Raw genomic sequence first — 14,372 nt, forward strand, 5'->3', positions numbered from 1 at the left:
CAGACGTGGCCCAATGTCCCCTGGGGGCAGGACCACCCGGGTGAGACCCCCTGGGTTAGAACCCATCCACAGAGCCCTCACCTCAAAGCTTGTTTCCTGAATTTTGCTGTTCCTGACAATGAGGAGACCCCCAGGGAACCGGAGTCAGTGTTTCTTTCTGTGGGGTGTTGTTGGTTTCAGGCCCCACCCCGAGTCAGGGCTCTTGTGCCCAATTGCACCTGTGGCCTGTAGTGACCCCCACCCAGGCCGTCCACAGAATGCCCCTGCCTCTCCTGGGGGCTTTCTGGCAACTTACAAGGCATTTGTCACACTTGAACCTTCACCAGCAACCTAGCAAGGGGTCAGTGGGGGCCCTGTCCCCATGAGAAAGATGAAATAAGATGGGGCAGGCCCACCTCTACGACGGCCCCCAGTGACCTTGTATCATCCCCTTCCCTTGAGTGTGGGACTTGAGACTCTGACAGGATATTGTTCCAGGTGAAGGCCATATTACATGGCACAGGTGACTTTAAGAAAGGGACATTATTCTTGGTGGGCCTGGCCTAATCAGGCGAGTCCCTAAAAGGAAGAAGAAGCAATTTAAAACTTGAAAGAGATTCCATGCAATGGAGATGCTCTGTTGTGGCTTGAAGACAGAGGGGGCAAGGTGGCAAGGAATGGGGGCAGCCACTAGAGCTGAGAGCAGCCCCTGGCCGACAGCCAACAAGGGAATGAGGACCCGGTCCTGCAGCTGCAAACAACTGAATTCTGGAACAATCTGAACTGGCTCAGACAACCTCAAGCTCCAGATGAGACATTTTGACTTCAGCCTGGGGAGCCCCCGAGCAGAGAAGCTGGCCACGCCACGGCCCAACGGCTGACCTCCAGAACCACGTGCCGGTGTGTGGGCGTTGTTTGAAGCCGCTAGGTTTGTGATGGTTTGTTACGCAGTGCAGCTAGCTGATACACAGGCCAGGGTGAGACCAGAACGGGGTCTGCTGGCTGCCAGGCTGGCTTCTTTCCCGCATCCCCCATGCTACAGATCGGTCATGCAGCTCAGATGGCATTCACTACTCGCCACCGGGTGTAGACACTTACCGTGCTGCATACACAACTTCCGCCATTTTCCTTTGTAGGAGCCCTGTGATGCACGTATAGCATTAAAACCAGAGGGGTGTCTGGCGGCTTCTCCATCAGTGGGCCAAACCGTTCTCTGTGTTTCCTGTAAACTGGGACACGAGTGCTGCTTGCGTTTAATCTCCCAACGGCACAGGAAGTCGGCCTGAGCGAGTTCCAGCTTGGAGAGAGCCCTGGCTGTTCCAGGCAGTTCCCCCAAGGTCCTCTCCATCGAGGCGGACGGGCTTGTGTGGCTGGCGGGCGGGCTGAGTCAGAGCCCGGGGGAGGTGGCCTTGGTCACACGGGGGCAGCGGCTGGCAGCACGAGCCTGCGTCCTGGGGGCTGTGGGGCTTGGTTCCCGCTTCCTGGCAGCTGGTCAGGAGGGGAGGCGGGTGGCAGCGGCTCCTCATCTTCAGAGGGAACAGAAACAGCCTTCAGTTTGCTTTGAAACTTCCGGAACCGGTAGCTTTGCAGCTCGACGAGCTTCTGAATTCTCACCTCCCAGGGCCCGGCAGCCCGACCCCCACCCCTGCCTGCCGATCAACAGGAAAGAAGAGAAACAAACTCCCCGAAACACAGACCCGCAGCCAGATTCTACCGAGGACAAACAACGCAGGCTCTCCCCCGTCGGGGCATGACTGTTCCCGGGTACACCGCGTTCAGAAGAGACGGCTGTTATGTTGAAAGAGGGAAAAATCTCAAACCAAAACAAAAGGAGATGCGAGGCTGGGAGAAAAGAAGCCTCCGGTCCCGTTAGAACAAGCCGCCCTCTTGCAGGGCCCGGGGAGCTGGGTTTGCAGACGGTTGCACCTTGATCAATGCACACTTCTTGCACACCTACTGTGTGCACACCTGGGGGGGGACCTTTGCACTACTGTCCGTGTCACAGAAGCCCCTAGAACAGGGGCTCTCACCCGGGTGGTTCTGCCCCCGGGGGACACTGGGTGATGTCTGGGGACATCTGTGGTTGTCACACTGGGGGTGCTCCTGGCATCGAGTGGGTGGGGCCAGGGATGCTGCTCCACACCCCACAGCGCCCAGGACGGTCCCCTACAGAGGATGACCGGGCCCTGAGGTCAGCAGTGCCGAGGGGGACCCTGCTCTAGACTCTGCAGAAATGTGCACAGCGTGGATAGCACATGCTGGATGTTGGGGTGATAAAGTCAGAGGGAGCGTCAGAGCTGTGCTGTGTCCCCGGCCGCTGGGATGGGGTCGCCCCCCACACAGGGGATCTATGGAGAGCCACGCGCTATGCTGACATTCGAACTTCAGTACGGGGCAGGCACAAAACCCCTTTGACCCCCCCGCCCCCCGCAACCAGGACTGTGCGGTTCCCCCCACTGCCCCGCCTCCCTCGACCCCCAGGGCCGGCTCTGGGCTCCAAGCCCTGGGCCTCCCTGTGCCTGCAGCTCCCCCAGGGTCAAGTTCACCCCGGCCAGCTTGGGGAGGGGCGGCCACATGAGGGCTTCTCTGACCCTCTGCGCACCCGTGACCTTTTGGTGGGACGGCGGGGCCGTGACACTGGAGCAGGGACCTTGCCAGCGATGTTTCCCAGAGAAGGCACGTGCCCACTGGGGCGGCGTCTTGTGACTCTCGCTGTCAGCCGCTCCTTTTGTGCGCGGGCTAAATTGGTTCCCGGGCAGCTATATTTAGAAAGGGCTGGAGACCAGGGAATGAATGAGGTGCCCACAGAACAGGGCTGCAGGCTCGGCTGCCTTCGGCTGGCGGCGGGGAGCCCGAGCCTGAGCCGGCCTGTGGGCGCGGGGGGACGGTGACCCTGCGGTGACGAAGAGTGATGATGGAGCAGGAGAAAAGGCCCTCTCTGTGCCCCGGAGCAGGACTGCAGTCATGTGAGAGTTTGCCAGCCCAGGAGCCGGGCCGGGCCAGGACGCCGAGCGCCTGTTGCATGGCATGCCGGCTCCCAGCTTCCCGGCACTGAGGGAATGTTGTCACCCTGGCCCCAAGAGGGTGCAGCTGGGGAGCCAAAGGGCAGGAGGGCTGGGGAGACGGGAGGGCAGGTCCAGGCCTTCCCACCTTGGCTCAGGCGAGTCCTTCTCCACCTGGGCCTGGACAAACTCCTACACATCCTGCAAAGCCCTGTGAAGTGTCATCCCCTCTGAGAAGCCCCTGGTCTGCCATCCATGCACAACCAGGCTGCACCAAAACCCCTTTTGGGGTAATCTGGAGCTCCTTGGACACTCCTTGGGCACTGTGTCTCCTGTGGCTGCTGTCACAAATTATTACCCACTTAGTGACTTAAAATCACACGAATTTATTATCTGACACTTCTGTAGGTCAGAAATCTAAAATGGGTCCCACTGGGCTAAATCCGGGTGTCAGCAGGGCTGGTCCTCTGGAGGCTCCAGGGAGAAGCGTCTCCTGCCTTTTCCAGCTTCTAGAGGCCACGTCCTGGGCTCGGGGCCCCTTCCTCTGTCTGCACAGCCAGCAGCGCAGCATCTCCCGTCTCTCTCTGCCTCTGACCCTCCTCCTCCTTCTGATGAGGACCCTGTGATGACCCTGGGCCCCCGGGGATCCAGGGTCGTCCCCCATCTCAGGGGCCTCAAACTTAATCCATCTGCAAAGTCCTTTCTGTCATGGAAGGATCAAATTCACAGGTTCCAAGGATCAGGATGTGGACATCTTTGGGGACCGTGGCCAGGCAGCTGGGCACCAAAGGGCCACCTGGATGGAGGGGACTGGCAGCTGCACTGAGGTGTTTACAGAGGAGGCTCCTTCCAGGAACTCACTCTGTCCCCAGGGCCAAGCTCCCTCCCAGGCAGGGGCCCCGGGACCAGGCAGCGGGGGGCAGACCACCTGAAGTCCATAGCGGATGCCACTCAAGGGCACGTGCCCAGCACGACACCTCAACCCGCCTCTGCTCTGCAGAAGGGAGCACGGCCTGTCCAGGGCCCACACCTGGACCTGGGCCCTGGGTCGCTGGTCCACACCCAGCGTCCTGAAGGCTCCACGCCACGTCATCAGAGTGACCAGGGGTTACTGAGCATCTGTGACATCTCCAGGCACACCCCACTCCACCTCTGGCTTTGTTAGGAAGTCCCGGAGCAAAACTGACCCAGAGAGGCTCTCCCTCAGGGCTCGTAATTAGGGACATTTTTCACGTCAAAAATGGAAAAAAAAAAGAAAAAAAAGGCCAACAATGTGATTAATTGAACAGTTTTCGAGATGAACCTGGTGTGGGGAGTCAGAGTCTAGAGCTGTGGGTCTCATCTGGGGTGATTCGCCCCCCAGGGCACACTGGGCCACGTCTGGGGACATCTGTGGCTGTCACACTGGGGCTGCTCCTGGCATCGAGTGGGTGGGGCGGGGGATGCTGCTCCACCCCCCACAGCGCCCAGGCTGGCCCCACAGAGGATGACCGGGCCCCCATGCCAGCCAAGTGTGTCTGGCTGGAAGCCTGACCCTCCAACGTGACAACAGGTAGGGAGCGAAGCAGCAGTCTTGGTCCAGGATGCAAGTTTCAGCCTTGACTGAGTGCCTCGGGGCTGCATCCTCATTTGGGGACACAGATGGGGAGCAAAGGATCCACATTAGCATTGTGGTGCTAAGTGTGGAAGGCTGGCGTCTCCTGTGGAACCTTCCAGCGAGGGACAACCACAGCTGGCCCTGCTGAGGATGCACGGTGCGGCAGGCCCCAGTGACTGGGAGGGAGGGCGGGATATCGGTGCCCGGGTGCCCACGGGTGGCAGCGGGGGCCAGCTCTGGATCTGCAGAGAAACCCTCGTGAGAATGAGTTAATCTCGGCTTCCCAGTGGCCTCTGCCCGAGACGCGGTTTCGATGACCCGCACGGAATTCCTAACAATGAGATCGAGTGTCTGGTTCTGCTCATGCTGACATCCCCTTTCTCGGCTGTCCAAATTCCATTACGCCTTTTCTTGTTAACGCAGAAACGCAGCCAAGCCCCGGGCTGCCCAGGAAGTGCCGAGGTCTCCTGTGGCTCTCGCTGGAAAGGGGGAACGTGGTCACCTCGGGGTGGGGGGCCCCGACTCTCGGAGTCTCTGTAGGACTCAGGAAAGACGGCCTGGGCTGAAACCAGTGCATGGGAGGTAGAGAGAATGCATACGAGGGAGCCTCGATGGCCCCCCCAGGCAGCAAGCACCCAGGTGCACAGTCCTACAGCAACTGTCAACAAATTCTGCCAACACCCTGAGGGACCCGGAGCAGATTCCCCCCCAGTCAAGCCTGGATGGCGGCCTGGGGGGACACTGAGCAGACGACCCCATTTGGCTGTGCCTGCACTCCTGACTCACAGAAACTGTGAGATAATAAATGGTTGGAGCTTGGGGGAATTTGTTACGCAGTGTCGCTAACTAATGCAGCAGGGGAGCGCGACCTAGAGAGAGAACCAGGCCCGGAGGAGATGGAAGGGGATGTGGCCCCAATGTGGCCTGCCAAGATGTTCCCCATTTTTCCCTACGATGTCATGTCAACTGGGCCTTCCACTCCTAAATTAATCTACGTGACTGTAAAAATAACGGAAAATATAAAAATAATGTAAAATGAATACTAATGTCTCTCTCCTGACCCCAGAATCTTGGACTAAAATGACGGCTCTGGGAAGACACAGCTGTGTGTCCCGCTTTGAGACGCGAGCCCAAGGCCATGTGGCTGGTGAGGGACAGCCCGGAGGGGAAGCCAGGGCTCGGCCAGCCACCGCTCCGGCCTCCAAGGCGTGGCAGGGACAGAACTGTGCCCACGAATAGAGAGATGCGCTGATCAGTCAAGTGCAGGCTGCAGGGCCATTCCCAAACGAAACCATCCACCACTGGGCCGCACTCTTTGCTGCGTTTGAAAACAAGCCGCCTGGAACATGCTGAACCTTCTCCGACCCCTCGGGGCCATCCAGAGACCGGGAGTTTCCGGGCTGGTCAGACACACCGTCCTGCCTCCTCCGTGCCCTCTGTCCTGCCACCCCTGCTGCAGACGTGCGGGGGGCTCTCGCTGGCACCCAGAGGGGCCCCACGCCCGGACACCGGAGGGACAGCGTCTCTTTCTTGTTGACTGTCTCGGGGGCAGAGACAGGCGGGGGCTGGGACTCTGTTCTGGTGTCTGACGGCGCACGCCTGCCCTTGTAAACCTTTACGACCGTCTCCCCCGTTACCTCGGCACATCCCCCAGATGCCGGGAACTGAGGAGAGAAAACGAAACTCCCCGAGATTCTGCCGCCTCACGCCCCACCCCCTACACGCTGGTGTGTTTGTTTCCCGTCCCCCTTATACTTATTATTATCATTTTAACTGCTTTACTGACACATGGATTCAGAGACCACACAATTCACCCATTTAAAGTACACAATTCAATGTTTTTTTGGTATATTAAATTATTAATTTTTAAAAAATTGTGGTAAAGTATATATAACATGATATTTGCCATTTTAACCTTTTTTTTTGCTGAGGAAGATTGGCTCTGAGCTAACATCTGTGCCATCTTCCTCTATTTTGTATGTGGGACGCTGCCCACATACAAAGCCACAGCATGGCTTGATGAGCAGTGCCTTGGTCCAAGCCCAGGATTCAAACCTGCGAACCCTGGGCCGCCGAAGCGGAGTGAGCGAACTTAACTGCTATGTCACTGGGCCAGCCCCATTCTAACCATTTTTAAGGGTACAATGTAGTGGCATTAAGTACATTCATGTTATTATGCAATCATCATTGCTGTCTGGTTCCAGCACATTCCATCACCCCCAATGGCTGCTGTAGCAGTCATTCCCCATTTTTCTGCCTCCCTCAGCCCCTGACAACCACGAACCCACTGTCTGTCTGGGGATGTCCCTGTTCTGGACATTTCACATCAGTGGAATCACACACCGTGTGTCCTTCTGTGTCTGGTTCTCTCACTGAGCACCGTGTGGTCAAGGTCCATCCACGGTGTGGCTGTGTCACGGCCTCACTCCTCTTCATGGCTGCGTCATGTTCCAGTGTGTGGATGGACACGTTGTGTATCCATTCATCAGTCGATGGACATTTGGGGTGTTTCCACCCTACGGCCGTTGTGAATTGCGCTGCTGTAAACATCTGTGTACAAATATCCGTTTGAGCGCTTGGCTTTTCAAAGCCTGCCCAGCTCACCTTCTCACCAAGCCCCCAGCTGCTTTCCCTGTCCTGACTCTCCCAGGGAAAGTCATGATGGCCCCGGGGGGCTCTGATGGGCCCGGTCCAGATGGGCAAACGGCCGTGCAGCCTGGGAGACCATGTGACAGTTAATTTTATGTGTCCGCTTGGCTGGGCCGCGGCATGCCCACATGTGGTCAAACATTCTTCTGGATGTCCTGGGAGGGTCTTTCTGGGTGAGATTACCATTCAAACTGGTGGACATGGAGTAACGTGGACGGCCCTCTCTACTGCGGGTGGGACTCGTCCGATCAGCTGAGGGTCTGAACAGAACAAAAGACGGGCCTCCCCTGAGCGAGAGAGAACTCTCCAGCCACGGCCTCTGGACCGGAACTGCCCCAGCGGCCCTCCCGGGTCTCCACCCTGCAGATTTTGGACTTGCCAGCCTCCACAATCAATTCCTTAAAACAAGTCTCTCTATACGCAGCCTATTGGTTCTGTTTCTTGGGAAACTCTGACTACTACAGACCGCCAGGTACTCCGTGGTCAGAGAGAAAGGAGCTCGAATCCCAGCCCCGTCGTCCATGGCCCGCTGGGTCTCGCTGTGTCTCGCTGTGTCTCTCTGTTGCTAAGCCTCAGTTTCCCCGCCTATAAAGTCGGGATAGGAAAACCTGCTCCCCGGGCTCCTATGAGGACGAAATGAGATGAAGCAGCTGGCTTGGCCCACAGGTGCCTGATAAACTTCTGCTCAGTCACTGAATGGGGGCTCCAGATGTGGGAGGCAGTGGGAGGCAGCGGTCAGCGGCGGGCACGGCCAGGCTGCCTGGGAGCAGGGCCAGGGGGCTCAGCGCCTGCTCACAGCCACGGCCCGGCTGGAGCTGGCTGATGCCACCGGCTGGGGCTTGCGTCCTGCCTGCTGGCGGCCACTGCGGGGCAGGGACCTAATCCCGTAGCACGCAGCCACACGGCCCGCAGCCTGCGCCTGGAGAGCTTGGTCACCGCGGTAACTTATATTTTCATGCAACAGTTTTTTATTTTATTTTATTTTATTATTTATTTATTTTTTTGTGTGAGGAAGATCAGCCCTGAGCTAACATCTGCCAATCCTCCTCTTTTTCCTGCGGAAGACTGGCCCTGAGCTAACATCTGTGCCCATCTTCCTCCACTTTATATGGGACGCCGCCACAGCATGGCTTGCCAAGCGGTGCCTCGGTGCGCGCCCGGGATCCGAACCGGCGAACCCTGGGCCGCCACAGCAGAGCGCGTGCACTCAACCGCTTGTGCCACCGGGCCGGCCCCGACAACAGTTTTTTAATAAGTCAAAACGAATGCGGAATATCCATGATGAACCAAATATCAAGTTTTTCGTTAGACACAGGATCTGATAGGGCTGGTGATCGCCTCTGGAGTTAAAATTTTGACCTTCACTGTGGATTTTTTTCTTTTGGCATTTTGATTTTTGGGAAATATTGCTATGTTATGATACGACTTGTCGTGACGACTGGATATTTTGGTGCTCCCTGGAGTTCTGTGCCCGGGGAGGGTGCCCGGCTCTCCTCACCCTGCTCCCGGCTCTGCCTCCAACACGTGCAGGAAGCAGAGGTGTGCACCCTCGGGGTGAATGAGGCCAAGACGCACCAGCTGGATGGATGGTTAATGACGAGCCCGCCGTGGGCCGGGTGTGTCAGCACCCCCAGTGCTCCTTAGAGCTCCTGGGGAGTTCTCGCGCCCATCTCCTGGGTACAGGAGGGGACGGGGCTATCCAAGCCACACCCTGTGTCCCCCAAAAGGTGTGTTCAAGTCCTAGCCCCTCGTACCTGGGAATGGGACCTTATTTGGAAATAGGGTCTTTGCAGATGGAATTAAGATGAGGTCAGGCCGGCCCCGTGGCTTAGCGGTTAAGTGCGTGCGCTCCGCTACTGGTGGCCCGGGTTTGGATCCCGGGCGCGCACCGACGCACCGCTTCTCCGGCCATGCTGAGGCCGCGTCCCACATACAGCAGCTAGAAGGATGTGCAACTATGACATACAACTGTCTACTGGGGCTTTGGGGGGTAAAAAAAGGGAGGAGGATTGGCAATAGATGTTAGCCCAGAGCCGGTCTTCCTCAGCAAAAAGAGGAGGATTAGCACAGATGTTAGCTCGGGGCTGATCTTCCTCACAAAAAAAATAAATAAAAAATAAAAAAATAAAGGATAGAGATCTGTTTAAAAAAAAAAAAAGATGAGGTCACACTGGAGTAGTGTGGGCCCTGAATCCAATGACTGGTGTCCTTATAACAAGAGAGGACACAGACACACAGGGAGACGCCACGTGAAGAACGAGGCAGAGACTGGATTGCTGGAAACCACCAGAAGCCGCAAGAGGCAGGAAGGACCTTCCCATCGAACCTTTGGAGACAGCGTGGCCCTGAGACACTTTGATTTCAGACTTCTGGCCTCCAGAACTGTGCGAGGATGCATTTCTGTAGTTTCAAGCCCCCTACTTTGTGATACTTTGCTGAGGCAGCCCCAGGACCCTACAACAGGGGGTTCTCTCTCAGCCCCTGCCAGCTACCTCCACCCCCGGACCCTGCAGCCTCATTAGTGATGAAGCCCCACGCCCTTGGGCCTCACGCCGGATCCCCATCTGGTCTAGGAAGCAGGCAGTCTGGGCTCCAGGTGGCCTCAAGAGAGGCTCAGAGAGAAAGTGGTAAAGCCAGGTCCAGAGTGAAGCCCTCACCCCAAAACCAGCCCTCCCTCCACCTCACCAGCGAGCCCCCCAAGGGTCGTGGGATGGGAGCCCATTCGAGCCACACCGCTGCCCAAGGTCCTCGACTGAGAAATGCGTCCGGATGCCGTTTCCTGCCCAAAATGATCATTGAACATGTGGAAACTAAACAACACACCCTTAATACAACCAAGGGGTCCAGGAAGAGACTGCACGGGGAAGGAGAAGGTACTCTGAATGAGAACGAAAATGCAACATACCAAACCTCGCGGGATGCAGCGAAAGCCGCGCCCAGAGGGACACGTAGCTGCAAATGTCTGCATTAGGAATCTCAGACCTATAACCTGACTTGACACCTTCAGGAACCAGAACATGGGGAAAGATGCCCCAGGCCAGAAGGAGGAAGGAAATGACAAAGACGGCTCAGAGATAAACGAAACAGAGACTCAAGACGAGAGAGGCAGAATTAACGAAACCAAAAGTCAGTTCTTTGAAAAGACCGACCACATTGGCAAACTCTCGGCCAGACTGATCGAGAAAAAGTGGAAAAGATGTAAGTAACCGAAGCTGGATGGGAGAGCAGGACGTTACTGCCGACCTTTTGGAGATGAAAAGGATCATGGGAGAATCTGCCGGCAACTGATGCCAACGAATTAGGTAACTGATGTGAAATGGACAGATTTCCTGGAAACACACACATCGCCCACTCAACCGCCTTCCAGGCTCCACTCACATGTGTCAGAGACCTGTTTCTCCACTGTCCTATCTACAGCCTCGTTTAATCTTTGCAACCTTCTTGGAAAGTTGGAGAACGTTATTTCCGTGGCGGAGAGATGAAAGGAATCCGCCCGAATGTCACAGAGCCGCAAAGGGGCGGACCTGGGATTTGAACTCAGGTTTCCTGGCCCTGAGCCCAGAGCTCTTTGCACGGTGACACAATTCCCAGTGTGTCCTGTGGGCGTGAAACACTGTGGCTTGTTTGTTCCTTTTTCTAAAAAACAAGAGATTCCAAGCTCATGAAGTAAGATAAAACGCTTACATACCTTTTTTAGTTTTTCCAACCGAGAAGCACGGCTTTACCCTGTTTGAAAAAGGAGAGAGAGAGAAAAAAAAAAGCCCGGTTACACATTTTTCACTTAACCGCCTCCAGCTTCTCTCGGAGAAATACTTTACTGTCGCCAAAAACGTAGCACGTGAATTGGAAGCGGCCGTGTCCTGCAGAGAAACTGGGGGGAGAATCCACTTTCTTCTTTACAACCAGTCCATTTAGGAGAGACCACTGTGTTTCTTTGCGGGGGGGCGGGGGGGGGAGTCAAGTTTTCTTCTGGATTCCATCTCGGAAGAGGGGGACTCCAAGCCATGGTCTGGTCCATTGGACACGCCAATACTAGAAAAACATAATATTCGGGAACCCAGCCCGAAATGTACCGCGTGGTATTTTTCCACATCTGCTTGTTGCTCTGATGGGGGCCACGTGCCAGGGGAAAACGGAGAGGCGGAGGATGCGAACTCGGGGGCAAACCAATTAACCTCGCGGGGAAGAGGTGACAGGTATATGGGTGGAGGAAGGTGAGGGATCTGAGGCTGGCCGCCTGGGACCGGGAGGTCAATAGGAAAGGAAGGGGTCCCCGTGATCGAGGCCCAGGGGTGGGGTGGGCACGGGCAATTGGAGCTGCTGTTTTCCAAGTGGGACCCTGGACAGAGCATCGGTCTCCGATACTTGATGCGCACAGCATGAGGGTCCCTGGGGGCTGCCACGTCCAGCTCTTGGGGTGACCCCAAGACTGAATGCCAGGCTACACCCTGCTGTCCATGCTGCCCTGAGAATGTACGGCCCGGGGAGGCACGGAAGGAGAGGCGAGTGGTAACCCATCCCGTCCAGCTGCATCGCTGTCTACACGGCTGGCACTGGCCTCCTCTTTGTGGAGCCTCCAGGCTTCAGAGGCTCTGCTGCAAGTCCACATGTCCACCTTGGCCAGACGGGCCTCAGTCTGTATTCCCGGGGGGACCCCTGCAGCGGCCAGGCCATGGCCCACACTCTGAAAAGCTGGCAGCCAGCCCGCCCTCCACTGCTGGGGGAGGCCGGTCCCTGGGGCTCGTGCTACTGTGGGCTGGCCCTGGAGAGGTCACAGAACCCCTGTCCCGGGGCCAACGGGGGCCAGGCTTCCTGAGCTAACAGGCTGTTTCCCTCTTGTTCCCAAGGTCCCCGGTGGTCTCCTAGAGCTGGCCCTTCTTCCTTTGCAACACTCGCTCTTTCCACAAACCAACGGGGTTTTTTCCACCTACGCAAAGGGATGCACCATTGCTGCCACTCCTGGGTCAGAGCTGAGGGCACCGAGCCTTTCTCTGCAGCCCTGGGCCCCGGGGGGCTGGCATCAGAGGCTGGGGGGCTGAGGATGGGTGGAAACCTCCTATGTCAAGGTTCAGCCTGAGTCTTAGGGAGGCTCCAGGGTCTCAGCCACAGGAAGGAGGTGGCTGGGGTAGGCTTCTCTAAAACAGGGTCTGTTCCCTTCGGCACTGCTGGCATGGGGGCCGGGTCATTCTCTGGGGGGCCGTCCTGGGCGCTGTGGGGGGTTGAGCAGCATCCCTGGCCCCACCCACTCGATGCCAGGAGCACCTCCAGTCGTGACAACCACAGGTGTCCCCAGACATGGCCCAGTGTCCCCTGGGGGCAGAATCACCCCCGTGAGAACCCCTGCCTTAAGGAAAGGCTAGATGAGACACACAGAGCACGCAGGCACCAACGTGCCCCGTGAGGCCTGTGGCCCCCATCGCCTGCTGAAGGTCATCACTGGGGCTCCCGTGGCCTGGCAGGGAGACAGACCACTGCCGGGCTGGACGCTGGGTGCTCGGGGGACAGGGGTCAGAGGTGGCACCTCCCCATCAGCCTCTCCTCCTGCCCATGGGCTGGGCCTGAGAAATCTGTGCTGAGCCGTGACGTGCTCATGACAGCAGCCCTGCGTGGGCACCAGGCGGGGGGGTCAGAGACAGTCATCCCCGTTATCCGTGGATTCCGTACCTGCGAATTTGCTTACTCACTAAGCAAATTTCTCTCTAACAGCCAAAGTGATACTGGGGGGGTTTTCCCAGTGGACACACGCAGAGCCAAGGTGAAAAATGTGAGTCACCGACAAGCACATTCTCACTTGAGCTGGAACAAGGTGACGCTCCGCTGCCTTGTTTCAGCTCAGACTTTAAGCCAGGGTCCTGGTAACTATTTAGTGCCACGGCTTTTTGCATTTTTGGTTTTTGGTGGGTGATTCTGCTGTTTAAAGTGGGCCCCAGGTATAGAGCTGCAGCCCTGTCCAGTGTCCCTGGTGTGAGAAGGCCGGGACGTGCTGCACGGAGAAAACAATGCGTGTGTGACATGAGCTTGGTTCAGGGTGAGACACAGGCCTGCTGGCCGCGAGTTCGGTGTGAATGACCCAACAGCATATATGAAATAAGGCGTCTTTAAACACAAACTCACAGGACACAAGGTCACCTGTAGATCAATTAACGACAATGTTGTGACCTGAGGCCAGCAGGAGCCTCCCCCTGCATTCCCCAGGGACAGCCGTTCTTTGTTCGCTAATTCAGTGTTTGCGGCCACTTTATAGGAACAGAGCTGCCGTAAATAACGAGAATCGACTGTGTGTGTGTGTGTATATACATAGACCTATTTTTTTCTTCTTTATGACTCTGAAATTCATTTCACAATTTCATTTCACAAAATCTGGAAACCACATAAAGTAAAGAAAATCATCCATAATCCCACCCCCGCATTCTTCTCAAGCCATATCCACCCACCCACCTGCTTTTACAAATTCAGGTCTCACATTCTATATGCTATATACCTGCCTTTAAAATTCATCTTGCTTAACATTACGTTGAGAGGGAATTGTTATTTTCCCACGCCACCACAAGTTCTTCTAACGCTTGACTTTAAAAAAAAAAAAAAACTTTACTTTGTAATAATTTTAGATTGACGGGAAAATGGCAAAAATAGCACAGAGGATTCTCACATGCCCTTCGCCCAGCTTTCCCCAAGGCTGAGATCTGGTCAAAACGCAGAGACGAACACGGCGTGTTACCAAGAAGGTAATGCCAGACTTCATCTGGATTTCACCAGTTTTTCCCCGAAACGTCCTGTCTAGGATACTACGTTGCATTTAGCAACGTGACTCTTTATGTCCCTGTATTTAAACATAAGGGATACACTGTACTTTATATTATTTTTGCTATTATATGTATTATTGCCCATCATTGGACATTTGGGCCAACTCTGGGCATTAAGCTATAGTTCCTGGATTCGGATATCTTGTACTTTTCCCTACTCTTTTATTGAAGTATAATGCGCACAGAGAAGAGTGTACAGATCATCCGTGTACAGCTCCGTGTGTTTTAAAATGCACGCATTTAAAACTTCATTGCCTGCATGAAGACCCAGGACATTTCCAGCCCTCCAGAAGGCAGCCCTGGGCCTCCTCCCAGAGTGACTCACGGCTCTCATGTTATTAT

General features: G+C 56.0%; 1 protein-coding gene across 3 annotated transcripts in view; it reads right to left on the minus strand.

Annotated features, from left to right (window-relative positions):
• Nucleotides 1–14,372, minus strand: part of GNG7 (G protein subunit gamma 7) — a 132,545-nt gene that overhangs the window by 21,452 nt on the left and 96,721 nt on the right. For 2 of the 3 annotated variants that reach the window (XM_058537658.1, XM_058537659.1), the window contains exon 3: nucleotides 10,916–10,953. The exons of the other annotated variant lie outside the window; for it this stretch is intronic. The gene's annotated coding sequence lies outside the window, so the exon portion shown is untranslated. The remainder of the gene's footprint in view (nucleotides 1–10,915; nucleotides 10,954–14,372) is intronic. 3 annotated transcript variants of the gene reach the window in all.

The sequence above is a fragment of the Diceros bicornis genome, unplaced genomic scaffold, assembly GCF_020826845.1.
Source record: "Diceros bicornis minor isolate mBicDic1 unplaced genomic scaffold, mDicBic1.mat.cur scaffold_67_ctg1, whole genome shotgun sequence".
In the NCBI taxonomy this organism is placed as follows: Eukaryota; Metazoa; Chordata; class Mammalia; order Perissodactyla; family Rhinocerotidae; genus Diceros; species Diceros bicornis.